The sequence below is a fragment of the Macrobrachium rosenbergii genome, chromosome 10 (assembly GCF_040412425.1).
Source record: "Macrobrachium rosenbergii isolate ZJJX-2024 chromosome 10, ASM4041242v1, whole genome shotgun sequence".
In the NCBI taxonomy this organism is placed as follows: Eukaryota; Metazoa; Arthropoda; class Malacostraca; order Decapoda; family Palaemonidae; genus Macrobrachium; species Macrobrachium rosenbergii.
Window position 1 is genome coordinate 66198887 of NC_089750.1, and position 14960 is coordinate 66213846.

General features: G+C 35.8%; 1 long non-coding RNA gene across 2 annotated transcripts; it reads right to left on the reverse strand.

Moving 5' to 3' along the window:
- Nucleotides 1-9871: 9871 nt before the first annotated feature.
- LOC136842748 (uncharacterized) lies at nt 9872-14228 on the reverse strand. 2 transcript variants are annotated; one of them, XR_010854345.1, is made up of 4 exons: nt 14093-14228; nt 13713-13805; nt 11410-11556; nt 9872-11154 (listed from the first exon to the last, which is right to left on the reverse strand). It is a non-coding gene; the product is annotated as an uncharacterized lncRNA (long non-coding RNA). The 2 variants fall into 2 exon arrangements; XR_010854344.1 differs by lacking the exon at nt 9872-11154 and having other exon boundaries at nt 11287-11556.
- Nucleotides 14229-14960: the final 732 nt, after the last annotated feature.

The window sequence follows — 14960 nt, forward strand, 5'->3', positions numbered from 1 at the left end:
ATGCTTCCAACCCTGTAAGTTTATGAGCAAAATCCTGTCGCTATCGATTACCGGGAATTTTGTAAACTGCGAGCCTTTTTTACTGTTCAGGAAATGTCTCGGTGTTATTTGTATTTGTGTTCCTATAACGAATACCTTATTAAAGGATTTCACCACCCGTTGGGTGAGGATTACCTCTTAAAGGCTCTCCCGTTTTGATGGTATACATTTTGATGGATCAATGAGCAATTCATGTCTCTCTCTCTCTCTCTCTCTCTCTCTCTCTCTCTCTCTCTCTCTCTCTCTCTCTCTCTCTCTCTCCACCCTAGCAGCGACTTAAGACAATCGTCTAACAACCAAGTACATAATTAACTGCTTTGGTCAAGAGAGAGACTCTGGATTTTTATGGAATGTTCCCATGTCCTTCCTTGTACTGTTCGGGATTGGAACATGAATCGTCCAGGTGAGAGCTATATGCGCTACCACCTAGCTAGGAGGGAGAGAGAGAGAGAGAGAGAGAGAGAATGGACAGCTGTTAAGAAATTTGTTTCTTGAAAACTGCAACAACGGCGGTGACATCAGTGATTACTACCATAATTATATAACTAATAAGCATAATAGAGAACGTTAGGTAAAGAACCTCTAGGCCAGGAAGCACATCTCTTTTGAATATATGAAAACCAAATGAGTGTCCTAAAATAAAAGCAAGAATTACGATGCCGTGTGAAGGCTCTTTCCAATGAGTATGAGCTTTTATTAGAAACGTCTGTAGTCACATAGATCGTCAAAATGGATTTGAACTCACTGCTTATTATTGTGGTGCAGTTTAGCTAGCAGTTATTTGTCATATACTGCTGAATTTTGCTTCCACAATAATTGTTATTATATTCCAACAATTATAAGTGTCCTTCTACAGGAAATGAATACACAGAAAAAAATCACTGCAGTACTCTTTCTTCAGCTAATAAACAGAGGTTGAAACCCATTCGCAGAAAATTTCCACAGCAATGGCCCCTGCTTACCCAGAAGGCACATCAGCTGCTTGCATGCACTCTCTCGTTTCTTGTTTAAAAAGGCACTTCCACTCCATTACGTCCTCTGCATTCTCCAGATCTTTCTTTGCGCCTTCCTCTCAAAACCTCGCAATTATACACTCTCTTCCTCTCGTCTCCCATTCTCTCCACGTGGCCAAACTGTCACTATCTCAAACAACTTTGACCCATCTTCTTATATGTTACCACTTACTATATCTATATTTCTCACCTTTCAGTCTTTCTAACTCTCTCTCTCTCTCTCTCTCTCTCTATATATATATATATATATATATATATATATATATATATATATATATATATATATATATATATATATATATATATATATATATAAACATATATATACATATATATACATATAAACATATATATATATATATATATATATATATATATATATATATATATATATATATATATATATATATACATACATATAAACATATATATACATATATATACACACATCTATATATAACCACTAAAATTCACTCATTCAACTTTACCACTTTACCCTTGCTCAAAAGAACAATTTAATTTCTTCCACCCTTATTTTAGGAGCCTTTCCTTCATTCAGGCATACCTTACACACCCTGGTTAACAGCTTTGCAACCCCAATGGCTCCAGGTTCCCTTCCATTCTTCATCCTCTTAGTTCTGTTCTTCATCCTCAACAGACACTTCGTCAGCCATTCTTAAATGGAAACTAACTCATTCCACTATTATGCCATTTTAATTCTCTTTCATCTGTTCTCCAGATTCAAGAAAATTCATTGAAATACTCCATCGAGTCAAAACTGCAAGTTCTCCCAATAAGAACTCCATTTTCTATCTTTTATTCAAATAAATAAATATATGTGTATGTGTATGTATATATATATATATATATATATATATATATATATATATATATATATATATATATATATACATATATATATATATATATATATATATATATATATATATATATATATGTTATGTTCATAAACCTGTCTTTGTTTTATTATGAAGCCGTGTTACCCAGGCCCCTTTGTGCTCTCCTTTGTAGACTCTCATACAAGTGACCCGGTGGATTTGTTCTTAAATAAGGACGAAGATTTTACGAAGACAAATTTAAATAAGTTGGACGTCTAGATGAGCAGAGACGAAAGGCTCTGACAAAAAGTGCACGGCAGAAAGCAATTCATCAGATATCAGAACAGCGTAGAAAATATGTATGTATATAAAATGAAAATGAAAATCTTGTAATCACTAAAGAGTGCTATACTGCCCTAAAATGGAAGACTGCAGTATCTGCAAAAAATACAAAACTGAAAAAAATGGCAGATGCTCCCTTGCCTTACCACTGATTTCGCAGATACTGGGACCCCCTAAATACGCGTGGAAAGCATTGAAGAATCATCCCGAAACTGCAGTAACTTGTGTGTTAGTGTTTCAATTTCGAAAATTTTGCAAATGCTGCAGTTTTAAATTTTAGGGTAGTATAGCACAATGTGGACATTGTCACCCTCCCTGCCGAGAATTGTTTCACAAGGACCACTGAGAAATGAAAGTGGAGTCTGGTAATGCTGAAGCACCTACACTTCACGAATCTGTACAGGGAGAAGGCAGAACAAAGCCATTTGAGCATTCTGGCCCAGAAACTTTGACATATAGGTAAGCTCTGGAATCAGTGTCGAGTAGGTTTCGGAATTTTGTTATCTGTTAGTTATAATACATATAATTTTGTATGAATATATGTATATGCATATATATACATATACATATGTATATATGTACTGTATATATAAATATATGTAGCTATGTAGATATATATATATATATATATATATATGTGTGTGTGTGTGTGTGTGTGTGTGTGTGTGTGTATATGGTCTTTTGACAGGTCCCATAAAAATATACAATTATAAAACCAATACTGATAACAATAAGGATATTAATGGTAATAATAAAAATAATAACGAACCGTTACTTTTTAAACATCAACAGTCAATATCATTCCTTGCTAATCTGATGTGAAATTTAGTACATACGAACTTTAGCTTCGTAAAATGCTTCATATTTTCTCAGCTTGTATTTATATAACCCTTGTGTAAATCATTTAATGTTAATAATGTCAGTAAAATACAATGAAGAAATTTGCCTTCTCATCCCATATAAGGCTGCCTTCTTATACTCCCTTCACAGCAAAAATATCCCAAGTCAATTTCATTTTGCGTCGCCAGTTTCCTTACATATAACTTAAAAACTCTTCTGGTCTTATTCGTAAGCCTCGTATTTTTTCTGAATAGCGTCAGCGATAAAGAAAATAAGATAAGTTTTGTTCAAGAGATGTAAAATGTGTTCTGTTTGAATTGGGCAATCATGAAACTGGTCATCCGATTCAATTCGCTCTCGAAAGTGGAGAGATCTCCTCTGGGTAAAACCGTAAGTGATGTTTGAGTTTCGCAATCTTTGCCGACATTCAGAGTTGGAACACTGACAATTTTCTTCTTCTTCTTCTTCTGTTTTTCTATCGTTGTTTTATTGGTGGGGGTGACGGAGTGCCGGAGGGGCGGGGGTGGTGGTGTGGTGTTTGACTTGTAGGGTTGGTTGTGATGCAACAGAGAGAAGACTGTAGTGGATATATTTAGAATCGAGAACATGCACGAAAATTCTCTCTCTCTCTCTCTCTCTCTCTCTCTCTCTCTCTCTCTCTCTCTCTCTCTCTGAAAAAAACTCTTGTTTTATTTTCATTTTCCTCCCAATAACTGCCCAAGCCTTAATTTTGACCCAATGGTTGGATTAATTCTAAATATTAATAAAAAAAATTAAACAGCGTATGTATAATCATTATGGACACACCCCAAGTAAGCTATAAGGAAAACTATTTTAAAGTTTTATTGGAATTTTTTGGGTTATTTATGATTTACCAAGTAACACCAAATTATCCATGAAAAATTGCAGAGGAACATTCGTAAAAAGAGAAACAATATCCAAGCTACACGTGGTACCAACACAACCACATCGCCGAACTTTATCAATAAAATCAAGGCTATGTCTTAACTTTCTTCAACAAAAGGCCGGAGTTTCCATGGGCTCGTCCCTCTCTCCGTATTAGCAAGTTCTTACATTCATTTTCACTCTTATCATGATGTCAAAGTGAAAAGTAACGTACTTACTACTCTATTTCTTCGAGCATATCGTGTGTGTGATCCTTGTTCTTTAGAAAAAGAGTTAAACTTTCTAGTTTCAAGTTTTCATAAATTGCGTTACCCCAAATTTTTTTATAGAAAATTGTCTCTCTAGAGCTAGGAGGATGTATTATCATCCAAGGGAAAGACCTGAACAGACATTATTTCAGGAATCGCTTTTACTTCCTTTCAACAAGGACCTTACAGATATTTCGCAAAAACTGAATATAGAAAAACACGGGTACAATATTGTATTCCAGTACCCTAACACAGCTGGGAGAAAAATCATTAAAAACTACACTGTAAAATTGTCCGAAGATAATGGTGTTTATGTTATTGGCTGCTTAGATTATGATTCTTGATATACCGGTGAAAGTGGTCGTTCGTTTGGTAAACGAAAAAATGAACATATTTCAGCATGTGAATTGGGGAATAATTGTGGCTCTATAGCCCGACGCGCCTGGGAAAGGATCATGGAATAAAAATTTTAGAAATGGTCAAGTTGTGTGTAAATGCTTGGACAGATCCACCAGAAGACGTATTGAAGGTGCCCTCATTATGTTGAATAATACCTTCAGTGGAAACTTGGGCACTGTTAAAAATAACATTAAAAGCGAAGAAATTTGTAAATGTGCGGGTATTCGTAATTTTAGAAATATATCTAATCAGTTGAACTCTTTCCAAAATCAAAGTCATAATTTAGAACACAATCACCTTGTTTGATCTTTAGCGGAAGACTCCAGGTTTCTTCCGCCGAGAAGGTCTCGAAAAAGTTTAAATTGACTTAAGGGGCCAACAACCTGATTAACAGTTTTACTTTCTGTAATGTCTGTTTGAATGTATGGTTTCCTGCTTTACTTTGTTTCCTGAGTTGTATATTATACTTCATTTTAGTGATCAAGTCCACAGCAGTTGGACGAAAGCCATAAGCTTCGTACATGTATATTTTTAACACACTATGTTTTGTAACAGGAATTTCATTGAGGACTTTGCTAACAAATATATATATATATATATATATATATATATAATATATATATATATATATATATATATATATATATATATATATATATATATATATATATATATATAATATGCACGTGTATACATATATGTATATATATACATATATATATATGTATATATAATTTATATATGTATGTGTATATAATTATATATAATATATATACATATATACATATGCATTATATGTGTGCTAACTATGATGTCAATCGCAACAATGAACCGCCTGCCGGGGACTGGCAGAACCATCATTTTGTAATGAATTTTTAAAATGACGAGGTAACAAAATTTCCATTCCTCTTCCTACCTTCACTCCCTAAAGCCGAAACGTTTTCCAAAAAATGCTCCTCGAACTTCTCTCAGTTTCGCCTGTTAACTCATTTAATTCTCGGAATAACTCGGTCCAAAAAAGCAGTCATATGTCCATCCTCTAATGCACTGATTCAGGAGACCAGACACATCGAGAAATCTACAAAGTGCCCTTACAGCCAAAAATCATAACTAGATGACAACACTTGGAAGAGTAATCGTGGTGACTTCGAGAACATTTTTCTGATGAAGTTGAAACGTTTGTAAAAAAAAAATGTCGATCCTCTAATACAGCTCATTTTCCGAACAGATCTGACACAAAAAAAACATTCCTCCAAAAGTTTTTTTTTTTTTTTTTTTTTTTTTTGCCCTGTAAACTTTCAGCACCAAGAAGTACGTCTTGCCTATAAAATGAATGAATGAAATATAAGATTTCGGCCAAACACCAAGCCCTGAGACCTATAGCCAAACACCAATCGCTGGGACCTATAAAGTCGCTCAGCGATGAAATGGAAATTGAGAGTAGAAAGGCTTGAAAGGTGTAACAGGAGGAAAACCTTGCAGTTGAACTATGCAACAATCGTTAGGAAAGGGTGGCTAGCCAGATGAAAGAAAGAGAATATGAACGGAGGTAAAGTAACAGGAATGAAAGGGGTTGCAACTAGGGGCCGGAGGGACACTGCCATGGACCTTAAGTAGTGCCTACAGTGCACCGTATGAGGTGGAGCAGTAATCATGGTGACTTGGAGAACATTTTTTTATGATGAAGTTAGAATATTTGCACGGTAAAAAAAATGTCGATCCTTTAAAAAAAAAAAAAAAAAACTCATTTTCTGAAGAGATCTAACGCGAAAAATGATACATTCCTCTGAAAATTTTGTTGACCCATAATCTTTCGGCACAAAGAAACAAGTCTTACCTATAAAATAAATCATAGATAATTATATTTTCCAGTCGTAATTTTAAGAAACTTGAATCCAGCTTGTCGATAAGACTAATGGAATTTCGAAATCACACGCAGCCTTAAAAGTATCCCAATATCTTCTCGCTGATCCATCATTGCTTTCTAAAATGAATCTCTTAATTCAAAGAGAAGATTCTTATATCGAATCTTCTATAGTCCACATGAAATTCTACTGCTCCTTCTGAGAATTTAAGAAAATAAGTTATCAAAGAAAGTATTTTCTATCAATCAGAGCGTCATTTAAGACTGAATATAAGCATGTCATTACTAAATTCAGTTGTAGCCCATTTTGTATTTACTTCTTCCCCTGAGAGCTTACTAATCAGATCCACAATGAGGCGCTAAGGTCTCAGTCTTCAATTTTGGGGGTCCATTTGCGACTTCCGTCTGCACGGGCTGTTTTCCTAATCTCGGTTGATGGCAGATTTCAACGTGCAATTGAAAAAATATCTACGGGGATGTAAATCCATATTTCACTAACTTGAAAATGGCCACAGTCTACTTTCAAAATTTTGATTAAATATTAGTTCACGTTTTAATTCCTTTGTTCGTTGCTGCCAATGAAATGATATTTGCAAGTTCCTTGTGTATGCAGTGTTATATTCACAAGTTCTTTTTCATGTGCTTGAAAATATTCAAGTTCATTTGTCGTCATTCGAAGTAGGAAGAACGGGAAGATCGACAGTCTCTCTCTCTCTCTCTCTCTCTCTCTCTCTCTCTCTCTCTCTCTCTCTCTCTCTCTCTCTCTCTCTCTCTCTCTCTCTCTCTGCAAGGTTTATGACAAAGACAGGTCCTCGCGAAAGCCCGTCCTCTTACATAAAAAGTCTTATACATAGTCTGACCAACTCTGGAAGAGGTCAAGGAAGTTTTGTGTTAACTCGAGAAAAAGGAAAATCTGAAAATTTAAAATTCTCGGGACGTAAATGAAGATTAAAATGTTATTAACAGGCAGTTTAAAAACTCGCCAAATTATCTTGAAAAAAATGCTTTTTAATTTTTTAGTGCTACTAAACAACTGAAAATTACACTTTTGCATGAATAGTTACAAAACTAAATCGATCTTTGAATAATTTGGAACTTAAACTACGGTCGGAGAAACGAACAAGCATTGATGATTTTTACAACTTAGAATCACCAATGCTTGCTAGTTTATCCGATCGTAGTTTAAGTTCCAACAAGTTACTCAAAGATCGGTTTAGTTTTGTGACTATTCATGCAAAAGCATATTTTTCAGTTGCTTAGTTGCTCTACAAAACTCAATAAGCATTTTTTCCAAGATAACTTGGTTTGCATTAACAAGATTTGAACTGCCTGTTAATAACATCTAATCTTCATTTATGTCCCGAATATTTTAAATTTTAAGATTTTCCTTTATCTCGAGTTTAATAAATTCCATGACCTCTTTCATGGTTGCAATCAAACTACAAGAATTTTTGTGTACGTGGACGTGCTTGCGTGTGGACCTGTCCCTGTCATAAACTTTGCTGACAAGCAAGGGCTGTGTGCTCCCCTTAGCTTGAAATGAAGTGGCTGTCAATCTTAGTAAGCAATTTGACGAGGTTACCGAGTGGTCTTCGTTGGTTCAGCAGAGTCTAAAAGCCTGGCCTTTCATGTATCACCAACCAACTCAGAAAGGTGTGGTAAATGACGTATGAGTCCTAACTTATACAAAAGCTATATTTCATTGAATAGCCAATCCTGGATTATACATTCATCGTATCGTTCTCTGCGTGTTGTTGGTACCACCCAGTTTTGTTGAATGAGTAATTAAAAACATCAGAGCGTCCATGAAAGAATATTGCATTCAGTATATTAAGGAGAGCTTGCAAAATTAATGCTATGTTCGGTAGCTTAACCTAATGAATAACGTTCTTCAAAACATCTGGTACCGCCTGTCCTAAGCTTAAACAAGTGGTTTAGCACTAGAACCATTACAACGACGGTTCAACTCCCGATGTACCCGAATGGGAGCCTGGAGATAAGATCATAAGGTTGTTTAATGATTGATTGATTGAATATAGAATTTAGGCCAAAGCCGAGCACCGAGACCTATGAGGTCATTCGGTGCTGAAATGTAAATTGACAGTGTTGAGGTCTGAAAGGTGTAACAGGAGGAAAACCTCGCAGTTGCACTATGAATCAATTTTTAGGAGGGTGGAAAGTAAGATGGAAGAAAGAGAATATGAAAGGAGGTACAGTAAAAAAAAAACGAAAGGGGTTGCAGCTAGGGGCCGAAGGGAAGCTGCAAATAACCTTAAATAATGCCTACAGTGCACCGCATGAGGTGCAGTAACGGCACTACCCCCTTGCAGGGACAAGGTTGTTTTAAAAGAATTTTCTATATTACCACAACTTCATTTACTCTGTGAGCAAAATATAGTCTACATTCCTTGCGTCTTGCGTCATAAGTCCTTTAAGTGCTTCTGATTCTATGCCTGCGTCATAGTACATGTTCTTTATTTACCTTCAATAAACAATGCTCTTACGACCGAAGCAATCTATTACGGACTTCCTCATCCCATGGTATGGATAGTATATTTACCTTCGCACTTACAGTATTTACAGTCCAATTCAATAGCCCTCAGACCTCACTTGTGTAGGTGAATGTAGCATGAAAGTAATGACAATAACTGTAGATTAAGCGTTCCACATATTGTCCGAAGTTGAGCGAGTTATGTGAAATGGCTTTACTTGTAGGAAGTATGACCATGAACGCCGTAATGGTTGTGTCAAGTGACTCCAATGCAAACATTAACAATTTCCTTTGCTAAGAAAGGGGAGCTCAGTACTTTCCCTGGTCCCAAAACATTTTTCTTGTCTGTTGACATCTGTTCTCAATAATGAGGCTAGGTCGACTTATGCTACTGATCAGGCAAGGCAGGTGGATAGTTCTGTCAGTCTAATGACTGTTCAGCTGATAAATGAACCTGCACATTTCCTGAGGTACTGAATATAATGCAAACAGGTTTTCTGCTGTAATCAAGGGCAATGTTCGAATTTGACAACACCTGTGAACCTTGTGCCATAAGGAATAATCGCAGTATGTACTTCCGTCCCCAGAAAAAAAACTCACCCATGATCAACAATGGTTCGAAGAATTATGCATTGGGCAATGCAATGATAATACTATTTCAGTATGTAACTTTCGTCACTATGCAGCAAAGAAATTAAGGAATAACCCACCTTTCCTAGACCTGGTTAAAATCCTTAACTCATTTACTAGTACATTAATTAGTCCCATGAAGTTTTTCAGCTAAGCACGTGTACAGCGCATAACTGAATTAAAGGGCTTTATAGCCTAATAGTAATACCTCCGTATTACTAGATTTGCTTTTGGTTAAGAGGGAAATAAAATTAGTCCCATTTTTGTTTCCTGTAATCCTGTAATCTCTCAGCTGTTTAGAACTTCAAATATTTGACCAGGTCAGTATTAAGTAAAACCGTTCCAGAGGACTACATGATCTCAGCTGACTGCAACAAACATCTTTTAAGTCTACAAAATCTGTTTCCTAATATGGATCTAAAAAATACCTCTAAATCTACCTTAAGACTTAACAGGCAGAATACCTTTAGTTTCGTTAAAGAATCTTGTCAGCACATGGATCATAACTCGGACTTGCGATGTGTCAACTAGCTTCAAAGTCATGATTTCTAGCTTAACTTCCGTATCCAAATCCACTGCTAACTCTTAGTCATGATTGCTGGTGCTTTATTTTTTAAGCTTTATACGGTGCTCCACAGCTTGAGTATTCTGGTATTTGTGTAGCTTCCAGTTTTTATATAAACACTAGCATCAAGCTGTTACTATTATCCTTGAATTCACTCAGTTTTTAGCCTCAAAGATTTGGAGTGGGTTTAAGACTGGAGAATTAAGGCTGAACTACAGCCAAATTGAGTAACCCCATATCTTGAGTTCCCCCTTCTGAACTCAATGTGCAGAGGCTAACAATATTTAGTGATTCCGCATTTGGCGTCACCCACCACTATGATTCCTAACTCTTACTGCTTGTAGCACTCAAATGTATCTATTATACCATTTTGTTTTACTATTGCTGGAATATTCTCTTCGGCTTGGAGGGGTACGTAGCAGTACTTTGTAAGAATTCAGATTTCATATTTCATAAGAACCCAGATTTCAGACCACAGGCTTTCAGATTTGAACTAGAGCTTTGAGGCCAGCTGCTGTTGGGAAGTTTCCTTTTTCCTGCTGAGTAACCATTCAGTCCCAGTGGCTGTATTATCTTACTACTATCTATTGGTAATCTTCCTGGCAGCGCCGTGGATGTTCACAAAACCGGATACTAGCCATCTTATCAAAATTCAGTTTTCAACTAAATGCTACACTTCTCTTGCCAGATTTTCACACTTCATTGTAAGCTTGACTTTAGCCGGATTTTGTGGGGTATTGTGACTCAGCCAAGGACTACAAAAAATCAAATTTCTCACGTATAGTCACTAAGGTGCCAGTCACTGACAGTAGTAGACTAATCTACCTTTTCCCCTTTGAGCTGCATGCGACAATACTATTTTCGTTATTGCAACTTTCAGATGACCTTAATTTGTTCCTTAACCTTTACGTTTTGCATGTGCATTTGCATCAGAAGCATAGCCTTTGCCGCCATTGGATAGAAGCCAAAATGCACCACCTGCAAATATTTCAAGCTACAAATTTTTGTACAAAATCTTAGCTTTAGTTTAATTTTCCATCAGTCTATTTGAACAGATGTCTTATGAAAGAACATCTTTTATGACCACAATCAGGAAAAAATACTAGTAGCCAGACTCAACAGCATTTAATTGAAAATCTATTCTCCAGCTCTGCATCCAATTCTACATACATAATTCTGGAATGAATTTACGCAAAGATACTGAAGCTTGAACCATTTAAGGTATAGTTATACCCTTTCTAGTCAACTGTTACGGTGTCACAGCCAACCAATCGTTTTACAGCTTTAGCTTGCTCACCAGAAGAGTCCACTCTCCAATCTTACTTCCCTAGCACGGTCTTTAAACTTCCCATTCACGTCCGCTGGTCAGCACCGGCACACCTGATTAAGATGAAGTTATCAGAAACAGTGGAAATTTTAAAGTTTCGTCGATCGTTCTAGTGACAAATACAAAGTTAATGATTTGCTGGGTGCAGCTTTTGGTAGCAATTTAAACTGCTTCAAGCTAAAATTGGATTGTAGGTGCAAAACTTCGAAATCGCTCTAAACCAAATTGTAGCCTACATCCGATTATTAGAATAAGAGGGAAATACACTGGTTGAACACTGGTTGAATAAAATTATAAGAGAATATGTACGAGCTTAAGACTTAAGAAAATGTTAAATCCCTAGACTTTAATAACCCCACCTAAAACTAAATTTAAGTTTTATAACTTGCTATATAAAAACCTAACGAAAAAAATTAAAAACTGGACTTCACCAGAAATACCAGCCGAGAAATACCAGCCGAAAAAAAACTAAGTTGAAAATAATTTTCAAGTCGAAAGTGCACAAATCTTTATCTTTACCTGAACCCAAGAAATCATTTGACACCCAATATTGCGCAATATTTAAACCACTGTAGCACATAGCTTAATGCCGCTGGTAGAGAAAACTACCCCTTTACCAAGCCGATGGTGAAGAGAAAAGACACGTTTGCTAGAAAAAAAAAAAGTTGGAAAACCACCAAACATATGGTAGAAAAAAACTGGAAAAGGCCGATATGTGTGGGAGAAAACTTAAATAGCTCTTAACTGAAAACCATGGCAAGGAAGCACGAAAACACCATACCCCATGGTTGGGGAAAAATCTTTTCAGTCAATGAAAAAAAGCAATGCCAGTTTGAAAAAAATGCTCCGTGGTTGGAAAAAATCCCAGGAGTGAAAAAACTAATGCCGGTGTAAAGTCATGCAGATGCGAAAAAACCTTCAATAAAATATGACAATGGTCGGAAAAAAACCGAAGGTTGGAATAAACCATGCCAGATCAGATGGCAAACAATAACCAACCACTGGTGGAAAAATTATGCCCATGGTGGAAAAAAACCAGTGGAGGACAACGCCATGCCCATGGTGGAATCCTATTGTGGAAAAATCCCATTGCTGGAAAAAAGGTAGAAAAATTCACGCCCATGGTAGAAAACCCCCAAAGACTGGTGAAAAAACTAAGCCTATGGTTGAGAAAAACCACTACCCTAGGTGTTGAGGAAAAGCCCATAGTGAAATCCCTAAAGTCAGATTTCCAATTGTACATGGCGGATACCGCCATGTACAACTGTAAATCCACCTTTGCCAGCAGGTGGCAGCAGCCACCCCGGCAAAGGTGGACTTTCAAAAGGAAGGTTGAAGAAATTATAGAAAACTTTGAAAATAAAAATCTACGAACATTCATCATTCACTGTGTAGAAACATTCAGACTGTTTTCACACTTGAAAAACGGCACAATCTTTCAATTCACTCAGCAAGACATTGAAAACCTTTCCCGTAAGGAAAATTAAACACCCAATACACTAATGAACTGCAACCTTCAAACTCATTTTCACATTTAAATCACTGCATTCAAACAGTCTAGTCCTCTCATTTGAGCTACTGTTACACTAACAATTTTTCGTATACAATACTGAAGCTGTCATTGAGTGTAATACTTACTTTATTCTGAAAGATATCCCATTAAATTTCCTATGCTTTGTAAAAAACATTTTAACCCGATAGCATATTTAATAAGTTAAGGCAAATTAAGTTACAGTTCGTTGTATTTTTTTTTTCTCCAATGTTCAATTTACTTGAAAACTTCACCATACCGTTAACTAGTTATCCCTAACAACTGTTCTCGCACAATCACGTAACTAAAGTAGACAAAGAACACTATCACTGAATTTTTTTGTTTCCTCCAAATATTAATAAAAGCAAGTTCAAGACTTAATACTAATTTCAAGGAACCTGGTAAGCTCGGTAAAGCAACCGCGTTAATTCTAAGCCTTCGCTTCACTATCAAAAGTAATCCGATCTAAATATTCTTGAAAGATTCGAGCTTTGGCGTTTTTATCCAAGGCTAAAACAAACGGACGTTCATCCTAATAGGTTAACTAACCGGTATAAAGTTAGGATCAAAATTCAAAATTTTAAAGTTCATATGCTTAAAACCTCGGCAAAAATCGAAAGTTAAAGTAAACACCACCTTGCCATAATTACGTAAATTTATCAAAACTTTGTCACTCACCTCAAATATCCTTGGCTGCGAACCTTATTGCACGAAAATGCTTCAAAACACCATTTTTATTCCATTTACCCGTATGATGACCGGGACTTGAACCTGCAAGAAAAAAAAAAGTTATGGGTTGGAAGCAATGTATAATAAAAGGGGTTACACAAACCTCAAACTACATTACATACGGAAAGGAAAATACCACACCATTTGAAAAAAAACAAATGCAAAATTTCTGTGCCAATACAAACCACTTAATACGAAATTATCTATATTAAAATATAAAATCTTGCACAACATTACATAAATACAACTTGGTCTACAAAACTCGACAAAACACTAATTTTGTTTTAACCAAATCAAAACCGTGAAAGAAAGAAACACTAGACCAGTACACTGAAACAGCCTCCGAATAGCAACGATGTTCAAACTCCCGACCGTAAGCGCTAAATGGAACGTGTAGGCGCTTACCCCTCTTGTGTACTCCTGTCCGTTGAAAATCAAGGACTCTTGAGCACCGAGGGTAGACACCACTGTCTTCGCTTTAAGCATTTTTGCTGGTGTGATGGACCAACTTAAACTGACTGACTGCTTGACCGGCAGGCTGGTTAGTTAATTATGCTGGCGTCAGAGTAAAAATTCACGAACAACTTTGTAATTTTTTAGTGCGGAATTTATCGACTATCACTATAAAATGCAGTATTCGTTGAATAGTTGCTAACGATCTAGAACATTTACGGGTCTCGAATTTAAACCATTATAAACTCTTTACCTTCACAAGCAACAGACAAGACGCAATGGTCCACATTACCCAATTTATACGGACGGATCAAAATCTTCATCTGGAGTATTTGTCAAAAGTTTAAAAAATTTTAAGTTTACAAGTTAACGTTTTAAATCAAAATGTCAAGTAAAATGTAACATTTTGATGTGATCAAGTCTAAATATTCCGATATTAAAGTTAAGAAAAAAAAGCTGTCATTCAAGGAATTCGTTACCGAAAATGTTCAAAATCTGCAAAGAACAAGCCTTTCATGTCACCACTGAAAATATTAAGAATATTTGAAAAAAAATTATTGATGAAATTAAGTTCATTTTACGTTTTTTTTAAGTGGGCTTACTTGTACTCGATTCAAACGCTTAAGATTCATTGCTTCAATTGTCGAAGACATAATTATAATTATGACTGTGCTATATATATTATACAGCCTTGTTTATTATAACTTTTTATTGAGAAAACTTATTTTTCTTTCAGTGAAATTT